Source organism: Glycine max, chromosome 9 (assembly GCF_000004515.6).
Source record: "Glycine max cultivar Williams 82 chromosome 9, Glycine_max_v4.0, whole genome shotgun sequence".
Classification (NCBI taxonomy): Eukaryota; Viridiplantae; Streptophyta; class Magnoliopsida; order Fabales; family Fabaceae; genus Glycine; species Glycine max.
In genome coordinates this window covers 17,545,432-17,557,252 of record NC_038245.2, presented here as the reverse complement: position 1 = coordinate 17,557,252, position 11,821 = coordinate 17,545,432, and positions in this window count along the sequence as shown.

Sequence of the window (11,821 nt, the reverse complement as noted above, 5' to 3'; positions counted from 1 at the left end):
AATGAGAACACGATGGTGACATGGTGGGCATGTCACACAATAAGGAGTTGAGTCACAATGGGAGAGCGAGAATACGGTGGTGGCACGGTAGGCACGTTGCACTGTGAGGAGTAGAGTCATAGTGAAAGGGCAAGAGTGAGAGTTGCGAGGAGGAGGAGAATGGGAGTTACAGTGCCGCGAGGAGAAGGAGGAGAACACGAGAACTGAAATGATACAAAAAGGGTTTGGGCGCCATAACCCTTCTTTTATAAAAAGCCAAAGAACATTAAAAAACTGATATTGACTAAGTAAAGACAACATCGGTTTTTTAAAAACTGATGTTAAAAGGGGGATATCAACATTGGTTTTTTAGAAAAATGATGTTTTTTAAGCACACATAACATCATTTTAAAAAAAACCGATGTTAATGAAGACATCTTATCTACAAAAATGACACCCCATATTTTTAACATCGATTTTTGTCAAAATCAATGTTAACATCACAATGTTAAAAGTCAATTTCCTAGTAGTGACTACTTGTACAACTTGGTATGCTTGGATGCAATGGTTACTTCCCACGTTTGTTCATCTTTTCACATTGGGTATTGGAATGTCACGTGATCTCCACCACAGATCAATTTTGATTAAACGATAGAGAGATGTTGTTTGCTAGACCTCGTACTAGGCCCTACTCCTATAAATAGGGGGAGAATGCCCCTTCATATTTCGCCCTTTATATTTGCTTCTTTGCTCTGAGCCGAATAGTATGCTTTGTTCTTAGTCGGGTAATGCAATATTCAATTCTTTCGTGACGTACATAATAATGTCATCAATCGAAGGTTTGTTGTCGAGAGAGTCGATTGGAGGAGAGTTTGAGGTTCATGGGTACGATGGTGTTGTTTTTGAAGTGTCGCCCAACTCCTACTCCTTGGGATTGGTTTTTCTAGTTCGGTTGACCCTTTGGCAACCAAGGGGTCTAGCGACCTTTTGGCTTTTTTGAGCCAGCTACTGCCCAATGCAGCTAAAAAGGTGGGTGTGAGAGCGTTGTGGCTCTGATGGTGGCTGCTATTGTCGAGGCGTGGACATCCTAGAGGCCTATTTCTTGGCCTAAGAAGTGTCCAATGCTAAAGGAGAAATGTCCACCACCCCCGATTACGCTTCCAGATTACACATGGGTTGATAGAGAAGTAGGCACCTACCTTTCCCAATATAACCACGAGTCGGATTTGTCCAACCTCATAAGTCGGAGTCGAGTGTTTTCAACATCAACAAGGATGTGCATGATAGGGAGCTAGTATTGTTGATGATATCTCGGACGATGATGTTGCCCCTTCACCCTAGAGGCTGGCGATCCCAGCCGAGGAGCTACATGTCGAGGAGGCCGAGGATGGAGAGAATGTAGAGCCTAGGGACTAAGTTCTTTAGGTTTTACACATGATTTTTTGTGTATTCTCTTTTTGCATTTTGTAATGCCGATCTTTGGCATCTTTTCATAATCACCCTTTGTCGGTTCTTGGCTATAATGAATGAATATTTCTTTTCCAAGTGTTGGTGCTCTTGCCATATGTTTAATGTTATTGATAATAGCTTCTTTATTTCTATGATCGACCACATGATGTACTCGACAAAAAAATGATGAAAAAAATTGCACAAGTTTTATTTTTAATTGAAGGGTAAAGAATGTTAACATAAACCATATATCCTTAATAAACTTAGCCATATTGTAATTTTAACTGATTAATGAGTCTTCGGAGTTCATCCTCAGCTGAGGAGAGTACTTGGGATGGAATCACAAATAATTTTGATTAAGTTCAACCTTAATCGAAGAGAGTACTCAGAAGGGAACCACAATTATTTTTTATTAAGTTTAACCTTAACCGAGGAGAGTACTCAGGAGGGAACCACAACTAATTTTGATTTAAGTTTAACCTTAGCCGAGGAAAGTACTCAGGAGGGAACTGCAAGTGATTTTGATTAAGTTTAACCTTAGTCGAGGAGAGTACTCATGAGGTAACTATTCACGAGCCTTCAAGTTCAACCTTAGTCGAGGAGGGTACTTGGGAACAAACTATTTGTGCCTCTTCAAGTTCAACCTTAGCTAAGGAGAGTACTCGGGAGGGAACTGCATGTAATTTTGATTAAGTTCAACCTTGGCCAAGAAGAGTACTCAGGAGGGAACTATTCATGAGCCTTCAAGTTCAACCTTAGCCGAGGAGGGTACTCGGAAGGGAACTACAAGTAATTTTGATTAAGTTCAATCTTGGTCAAGGAGATTACTTGGGAGGGAACTATTCATGAGCCTTCAAGTTCAAACTTAGTCGAGGATGATACTTTGGAGGGAACTATTCGTGAGTCATCTAGTTCAACCTTTGCCGAGGAGGGTACTCTGGAGGGAACTTTTCGTGAGTATAGACCTGCTAACTTGTAATGAAAGATAGATAATCAAAGATAGATTAGGAAAGATCTTTATTAGTAGTTGGTTGCAAGAGTATGCCTCGCTAAAACCTCCTTGGAAAAAACCTTTTTCACATTTTTATAGGAATAAAAATCCGAGGTAGGAAAAAGAGTATGTCACTCATTATAGAAATGCACCTACCTATAATAAACATTCAAATGCATGGAGTTCCAAGTCCTCGGGATGACCTTCTCGGATTGTTCTTCTAACTTGTACACTCCATTCTTTAAATTGTGCTGGATTCTAAAGGGTCCCTCCTAGTTGGCCGTTAACTTCCCATCTGACTGGTCCTTTCGGTCTTCTTCGCAGACTCTCCATACTAGGTCCCCTACTTCAAAATGCTAATTGGCTAGCTTAGAGTTGAAACGTCGGGTCATACACCACTTGCAGGCTTCGATCATGATGACTGCATCTTCACGTACTTGCTCAATCAGGTCCAGGTTTACCTGTAGTGCTTCGTTGTTTTGGGTCTCGACGAAGTAATGCCTTTGGAGAGAGACATTTTCTACCTCAACTGGTAGTATTGTGTCTGTCCCATATGCCAACCGACAAGGGGTATCCTAATTTGTAGATTGAGGGGTCCACCCATATGCCCATAGGACCTCTGCAAGCTCTTCGGCCCACCTTCCCTTGGCTCCATTCAACCGCTTCTTCAGCTCACCTAAAATGACCTTGTTAGCTGCCTCAACTTGTTCGTTGGTCTGAGGGTGGTCTACCGACGTCATCCTATGCTTAATGCCAAGAACTTTTAGATCGCTTGGGATGTGATGTTTGATAGTGGCTCGGCCTTCACCCATTTGGTGAAATAATCGACAGTCACTAGCAAGAACTTCCTTTGCCTCGGAGCTGTGGCAAAGGTCCCGAGAATATCCATTCCCCAAATAGTGAACAACCAAAGGGAGACCAATGGATGTAACTCTTTGGCCGATCAATGTATCAGATTTCAATGTCTTTGGCATTGGAGGCACTTCTTCACAAAGTTCAAATAATTTGTTCTCAGGGTTGACCAATAGTAGTCGGCCCTCAGTACTCTATTGGTCATAGTCCTTTCTTTGGAATACAAACTGCAAACACCCTCATGTAGTTCACAAATGTAGTTAGCCTGGTCTCGGTCAAGGCATTTGAGTAGAGGTGAGGAGAAACCTCTCCTGTATAGTTCGCCTATCACTAGGGTGTACCTAGCAGCTTGCATTCTGAACTTTCTGGCTTTGCTCTTATCGGCTAAGAGTATCTCATGCTTCAAATACTCGAGTATCTCTTTCTTCCACCCTAAGAGGGGGTTTCTTCCAAATATAAACATTCTTTACTCGAGACACTTGGTTTGTGCACCGAATGGAGAATGAAGGTCTTAAGCTATCTAGGTTTAGTGGAGGTAGCCAGCTGAGCCAACTCATTGGCCATGTTGTTAACCTCTCGGCTTATGTGAGTCACTTGCACTTTCTCAAATTCTCCCCTGAGCTTTTCAAACGCATGATGGTACTTTAAGACTTGGGGGTCTTGGATCTGAAACAAGTTGTTTATTTGTTCGACAGAGATCTTGGAATCACTTTGGCATTGGACTCTCTGGGCAGCGACCTCTTTGGCTAGTCTTAGTCTTGTGAGGAGCGCTTCCTACTCGGCCTGATTGTAGGTGGCTTTGAAGCCGAAGCGTAATGATTATGCCATGTCCATGCCATTGGGTCCTTCCAAAATAACCCTAGCTCCACTTCCATGTCGATTGGAGGAGTTGTCCACATGCATCGTCCTCTATTCTTGCTCAAATTGTCGTGGTGGGGGATGGAACTTATTGATGAAGTTTACCAATACCTACACCTAAATGGTACTTCTTGGTTCGTTCATCTAACTCGGGCTTACGCAACATTTTTGCTATGGGGAAATCAGTCTGAACAGTGATTCGAAGGCTCTGAAAGTACTGGCAGAGACGACAGGTGACATTAACAAGTGTGAGGTCTACCTTTTTCATCACTTGGTACCTCATCTCTGGATCCTGTAATACTTGGCTTACAAAATATATTGGCCTCTGCTCACTCCCTTCCTCTTGTACCATAACCATGCTTATGGCCTCAACTGAGATCGAAAGATAAACAATCAACTTCTTGGTGGTGTCTGGTTTTGACAAAACGGGCGGTGTTGTCAATGTTATCTTCAGTTGTCAAAAGGCTTCTTCACAATCTTCATCCTAAACAAAGTTTTTGGCATTCTTTAGGAGGTTCATAATGGGCCTAGTCCTCTCGACAATTCTTGGTGAAAACCTTGATAGGGAGGCTATTATGTCGGCAAGTCTTTGGGCCTCCTTCACTTTTCGAGGACTCCTCATCTCCAAGATGGCTTGGCATTTTTCCGGTTTGACATGTATTCCCCGATGGGTAAGCATGAAACCCAAAAAATTTCCCCCTTCTACCCTGAAGACACACTTCTCGGGGTTCAACCTCATGTTGTACTTTTAGAGTTGGCTGAAGACTTCTTCTGGATTCGTTAAATAGGTTGTCAAGTCATTGGATTTGACCACCATGTCATTCACATAGACTTCTAGGTTTCATGCAAGCTAACCCTGGAAAATATTGTTCATCAAGCACTGGTATATGGCTCTTGCGTTTCTCAGTCCAACCGACACATGACTTTATAACAAAAGTTTGCGGATTTGGTAATGAATGTCATTTTTTCCTTGTCCCTGGGGTCCATCGTTATCTGATTGTAGCCAAAATAGGCATCCAAAAAATTCAACATCGTGTGTTCGGCTGCCCCCATCGATCAAGTGTTTGATGCTCAAGAGTGGGTATGCATCATTGGGGCATGCTCGATTCATGTCCGTGTAGTTCGTGCATATTCCTCACTTCACGTTCGGCTTCTCGACCATGACCACATTGGAGGGCCAAGTGGAATAGTCAATCTCTCCGATGAAACGGGTATCCATTAACTTTGCCACGTCTTATTGTATTTCTCGACACCTCTTTTCCCCCATCTTTCTTTTCCTCTGAGCAACTGGCTTGGTATTTTTGCATATAGCTAGCTTATGACAATGAAAGCTCAGATGATGTCAAGCATGTCTGCCACGGACCATTCTTTCAATGAACTACATTCTTTCGTTGAGTGGCCACGATTGTGGTGATACCGGCAATGCTTCAAGTAGTTGGTCTTTGGTTGGGTGTTAGCTCTCTTGGTCATGGTCAAAATGTTGACAACTAAGGCCTCATCCATGATATAGGATCTACTATCAGTAAAAGGAGTGTACTAGGTCGATCCCTCCTCCTGTGACACCCTCTACCCCGACATATGTATAAATAAACAAAATATATAAAAATATCGGTAACCAAATTCACACGGGCAAAAGGTTCACATTCACTTCACTATTATCAATTAAAACTTATTAAAATATATTCAACTCAAAATAAGGCTTTCAAAATTTACAAAAATATTTTTTTAAATCAGTGAGATAAAATAAAATAGACTAACATCATGCAATTAATATAAAAACTTATGTCCCACTGTCACATCCTATCAGAGCATTGTGTCCCGACGTCCTTCAGCATAAGGTTCCTTAAAGCGATTCACCTAGTCATCTGCTTCCCCGAACACAAAGTTCAAGATCATTACAGGATTCAAACACAAATAACACACAGGGAGTGAGTTATCACATTCCTAACTAATAGAGAAGCAAGATAACTAGATACACATATCATATAAACAAAATAAAACTTACTTAAATATAACTCACATAATTCCACCACTCCAATCATATGGGATCAGCATAGACTTAAAGGAGCACTCAAACTCGGTGACCCCCAAGGCCTACACTCCGAAGAGTCCGTCAAGGCCTTTCCCTCCTGATTCAGGTCCAACCCCTAAAATCATTTTAGCACACAGACTCTATCCATGAACTGTACAAAACACACGACTCCTAAATTGTTCTCAAAATGGTTTTAACTCATCGCCCTTTAAGGGTCTTAGCATTAACTCGTCGTCCTTAAAGGGACTTAATATTAACTCATCGCCCTAAAAGGGACTTAATTAACATTAACTTGTCACCCTTAAAGGGACTTATAGTCATGTGATTGTATAATTCATAGTTCATAACTCAATACACACAACATCTCAATCACGTGCATACTCAATTTATCACATACACTTGATCTCAATCACAATGGTATAATCTCAATAACAATACTATAATCTCAAAGCAACATGTTATTCCACAATTCATCACATATTTCATTCATAGACATTGCTCATGAATTATACAATACGCACAACCTCACACTCGTGTTTTCAAACACGTTTTTTGCGCTACAATTTAACATTGGTTCCTAAATAGGAAACCTACAATTTCTCTTTAACACTGCGCATCAACACTTTTTTTCAATATCAACACTGGTCGGGTTATTATATAATTCACAGCTCACAATGTAATCATTGTCACATAAGTGTTAAACAGACACACTTATTTGCAATCAAATATTATTCCCACAATCTAACATCTCATAATTCATATACGCATCACACAATATTCATATTTGCATGACACAAAATATATATATATATATATATATATATATATATATATATAGTAAATCAAGCTACATTATTTTTAATCAAAAAAGTTTTTAAAATAATTAATTTAATGTTACATCAAAAGAAATTACCACTAGGCATTAACCTTACAACTTGATTTAATTTATTATTTTAGTATTACAATAAATATATACACACAACATGTTGATCATCATCGTGGAAAAATATATAATAAGATAATAATTCATATATAATAAGTCATTAAAAATAATACTATTTAGAATATAATTCACGTTAATAAAAAGAGCTCAATTTTTTTAAGGGTTCACACTCAACACAAGAACACATTAATTTCACAATAATTTCTCATTGGGACATCAAATGGTTCATCAAACATATATAATTCACAGTTATAATTATAAGAAAAAAATAAAAATTGCAGAAAAACCCCAAAACTCATTCCAATTGATGCTCTAAGGATCCCTACACATGTACTCACTAATCCCCCAATTGTGAATAACTCATCCCTTACCTTTAAGCGGACTCACGTGTCCTCTTCTGAAAGCGATAACGGCATCTCTAGCAATTTTCTGAGATTCCTCAATTTTTCCTATGATTGCTCTGATAGAGTTCTCAAACGTTAGAGAAAAAGAGAAGGGATTGAAGCCTCCATCTTGTACTGCTTCGTGTGATGCATATTTCTCCCTCCATAGACATTGTTTTACAAATCTCAACGGTGGGGGTGTGCAGAATTTGATCGTGAACAACATATCAAAGTTTAAGAACAATCCAACGGTTAACGAAACCAGGATCATAGTTTTACCGAGACAACTTTGGGTTTCTACGGGAAAGAAAAAGGCTACAATGCGAAGGGTATTTCTCTCAGCTCAGACATGATATCGAAATTCCCAATGGTGAGAATGCTCGAAATTGGGTTGCGAACCTGGTGCTTAAATTTCACTACGATCCAACAATGAATGAGTCTGCAATCGTCATTTTTCTGAGACAGGTTTGGTGGTCTGCGGGAAAAAGAGACGGTTTTGAGAGGAAAAAAGAGAAAAACGAAAATGAGGCGAAGAGGAGGCACCTGACTTAACATAGCTATTTATACCTAGGGTACTCAGCCTATTATTTGCTCTATATTTATTTATTTATTTTTATTTATTTTTACTAAAAAGCTTTTTAAATTTATTTACGAAAAAATGGGATGTTACACCTCCCATCATCGTGAGCTTTGTTAGAGTTGAGCTTGTCATTATCCTTCTTGGCCGACATGGCCTCAACCCATACCTGGTTCCGGTAATCGGCCAACTCTTCCATCTACATATACTTAGCCGTTCTCATTCGTAACTCGTCAAGATCAGATGTTGGTTTCTTGCAGAGTTCGTTGAAAAAAGGTCTTGACTATAATGTTGTTATGAAGTGGTGCATAGCCACTGTAAGGTCAATGTTTCAGATATTCAATGCAACCTTCCCGAAATGTTCCATGAAGTTTCGCAACGGGTCTTTCTTCTCTTGCTGCATGTTGACGAGGGCCATAGAGGTTAGGTGGGGAGGTCGACTGGTGGCAAACTAAGTTCCAAAGCGAGTGGCCAGGGAGTCGAACGAGTCCACGGAGTTGGGGGTATTCATGTTAACCAATGAAGGGCTTGTCCCTTCAATAACGTCAGGAATACCCGGTAGAGGATCGTTTCATCCATGGTGTAAAAGCTCACTAGGTAATGTACACATCCAGGTGCTCATTCGGGTTTGGGGTGTCATCATACTTTTCAATAGTCAAATTCTTCTAGTTGGAAGGAAGAGTCGCCTCTATGATGCTAGGGATGAAGAGGTTCTTGAACTGTGACTAGTGTCTTCCCAAAGTGTTGAAGGATGGGGAATAGTGTCTATACACACACTCAGATTAGTGGCCTTGGGTAAGCTGACTGTGGTTGATTCAGCCTCCCTTCCTTTTGACGAGTTAGCCTCAGGTTGTCGGGACCTATGTGCCTCACCGAGGTAAGCATTCTTGAGTCGAAAAGCAACGATTTCATTGACATGGTGTTTTTGCATCTTGGAGACCTGAGCCTATAGTTTCCTAACTAAACATCGGTTTGATCTTCTACATAAACGTCTTTGTTATGGTGATTAGTTGGTTGCTCCATCGTTGTTGTGTTTGTACCAGTTCTTGTTATTGGCATGAACTCTTGGGCTTTGGATATATCTTACATGGCCCCACGATGGACACCAAAATATTCATGTCACAAATGGACTAGATACTTGTCCTTTTGCCAAATGATCCTCTACTCTATTGAAGGGTTTTCTATTATGCTGAAGGGTCTTTTATCTGTAGTTCCTTGCCGAAGTCTCAAGTGCATGAGTGTCTGGAAGAGCAAGGGGGGGGGGGGGGGGGCTACCTACAAAAGGCACTCCAACGCTCAAGTAAGGGTTCGCCTTAGAGTTGTTAATGTTATACAATGAATATGAGAATGAATCTATCTTCTTACCTATAGGGTTCACCCATTTTTATACTGACCTTATTGGGCCTGCACGTCCTGATTACCAATTGTGTAATACACCTTCTAATCATGTTTAGACACTTATAATCAAGTAATCACCCTTAAGCAAGTTTATTGGTGAGAATCATGGCTGAGTGGTTCGTGTCGTCCGCATATGCCGAGGGACGAGATGATCTGTATGAAATATGTTGATATGTGGCCGATGGGGGGGGGGGGGGGGTACTCGGTTTGGGTGTTTCAGGTGTCTCCTTAGCTTGACCGAGTATTTTATCTGATATAACACCAGTTTGCATAAGACATGCCATTACACAAAGAACCCCTGCTACTAATCCAGGACCAAGATATTTCCTTAATATGTTCTAGAACTCTATCAAAGTTGGAGCTATATTATGAAAAATTACTTTGTTTCTATGAAGCCGCTAACACCAACATGTTGCATGCCATATCATCTAGCAAAAGAGTTTGGCATAAAAGTGTTGTTTCTTGCTCTTAATCATCAAACCGTTCTGCATAAAATAGCATTGTACTTCATTGTGCTATACCAAAGAGTAACCTAACCAGCCAAACACCATATTCCATAACTAAAACGACAAATCTTAGTATAAATTAATAAATGTTCATCACTTTCCTCAACATTTTGACAAAATGTACAATATGTTGAATCCACGTTAACCCATTTCCGCCTCAAAGGAACACGGGTTGGCAACATTTAAACTCTTATTTTCTAACCTTGGGGATTTTCAAATTTCCCATCGTAGCCTGCACTTTTGCTTCCAAATTCACCTTCAACGATAACCCATTCTTGCTCTTCATGCTAGACTTCAAATGCGAGGCACTGAGGCTTCTCAGTCTGGAGCACGTGGTTGGAGCTATGGATGGGGACTTTGATGGGCGTGGTGTTCATCCAGGGGTGCTGGAAGGCAGGGATGGTGTCATAACCGTCGTCGATGCTGCTATAGAGGATGGTGACAGAGGTGGGATCGTAGATGAAGAGGGTCTTCTTGTTGGGGTTGGTGGCAAAGTCGATAAGGTGGAAATGTGAGTTCTGGGGGAAATTTCCATTTTTGCATAGTGAACTTTATCACGAGGTGATCTAGTCAAGGACGAATTCAAAAATCTTTTGAAGGGGACTAGAATTTTTCCTTATTCTTTTGTAACTATTTAAATATGTAATAATTTTTATTTATTTATTAAGAAGTAATAAATTCCACAAATATTTACTAGATTTACACATTTTTTAAAAAAAATATTTCAAATAATAAGAATAAAAAAAATAAGAAAAACCATAAACTGATCAACTCCAAATTGCAATACATTTGTCACTCTAAGCAAGTGTCTCACACTTCACTTGTTAACTAGGATTGTAAACTTAACCATTCTCTATTTCATCAGAAAGTTCTCTATGTCACCCATGAGTACATAATAATTTGAGTTAACTATGTGATCATGCAATAAATTAACTACTTTCAGTACAAATTTAAAACATTTTATCAGCAAAATAATATTTCATTGAGAAAGAGAAAATGGGTATAAAGAATAGCCAACCTTACAAAACAAGCATATGATACTACGATTCTATACTCTACCCAAACCAACAACATAGTATAATCCACAGTATATGTAGTGAATACACAACATAGAAACCTCACGTATGGCAGCCACTATAAATTAACAACTAAAGCATGTATATATACATAAGGTGTCGAAGGAGGGTGGCTAGAGCCATGCTCGTCATCCCCTGTATTCGTCTCTGGGTCCAAGTCTCTCCACAGTATCGCCCTTAATGACCTTGACATCTTGTCTCCTATGTCACCAACTTTCACAGGTCATTCTCTTTGTCACCTCTTTCAATGGCTCCTTCTTGTTCTCATTGCCTCCACCATCGCCCGATTCGCCAGCATGCTCTTTCCTTTTCCTCTCTGCAATGTTTTCATTTAATTACTAAACTGGGTGTTTTGTGAAGTATATGAATCCTAATATCATAGACAACAACTAAAACAAAATATTGTCATATATAATCTATCATCTAAAAAAAATATGGGAGAAACAAGATTACATATTAACTCACAGTTCAATCCCTAACTGTAACATGTATGGACAATAGACAGTAATTACAAGTAAAGAGATAAGCAAAAGATACTGATCCATTGAATAGATCCTGAGATGGAGAAGAGAAAATCATAGAGCGACCATTTATCAAGATATGACATTTAACTCCATATCTTGAGTATGTTAGAGCTTATAAGGTGAGGGCAACCCTCACTCTATGAGCTAGCTCTAATACCAAAATGAAATTTGGACCTAACTCAATCCTAAAAGTTAACTCATAGAGTGAGGGTTGTCCTCACCTTATATGCTCTATCTTGAGACTATCTCTAAC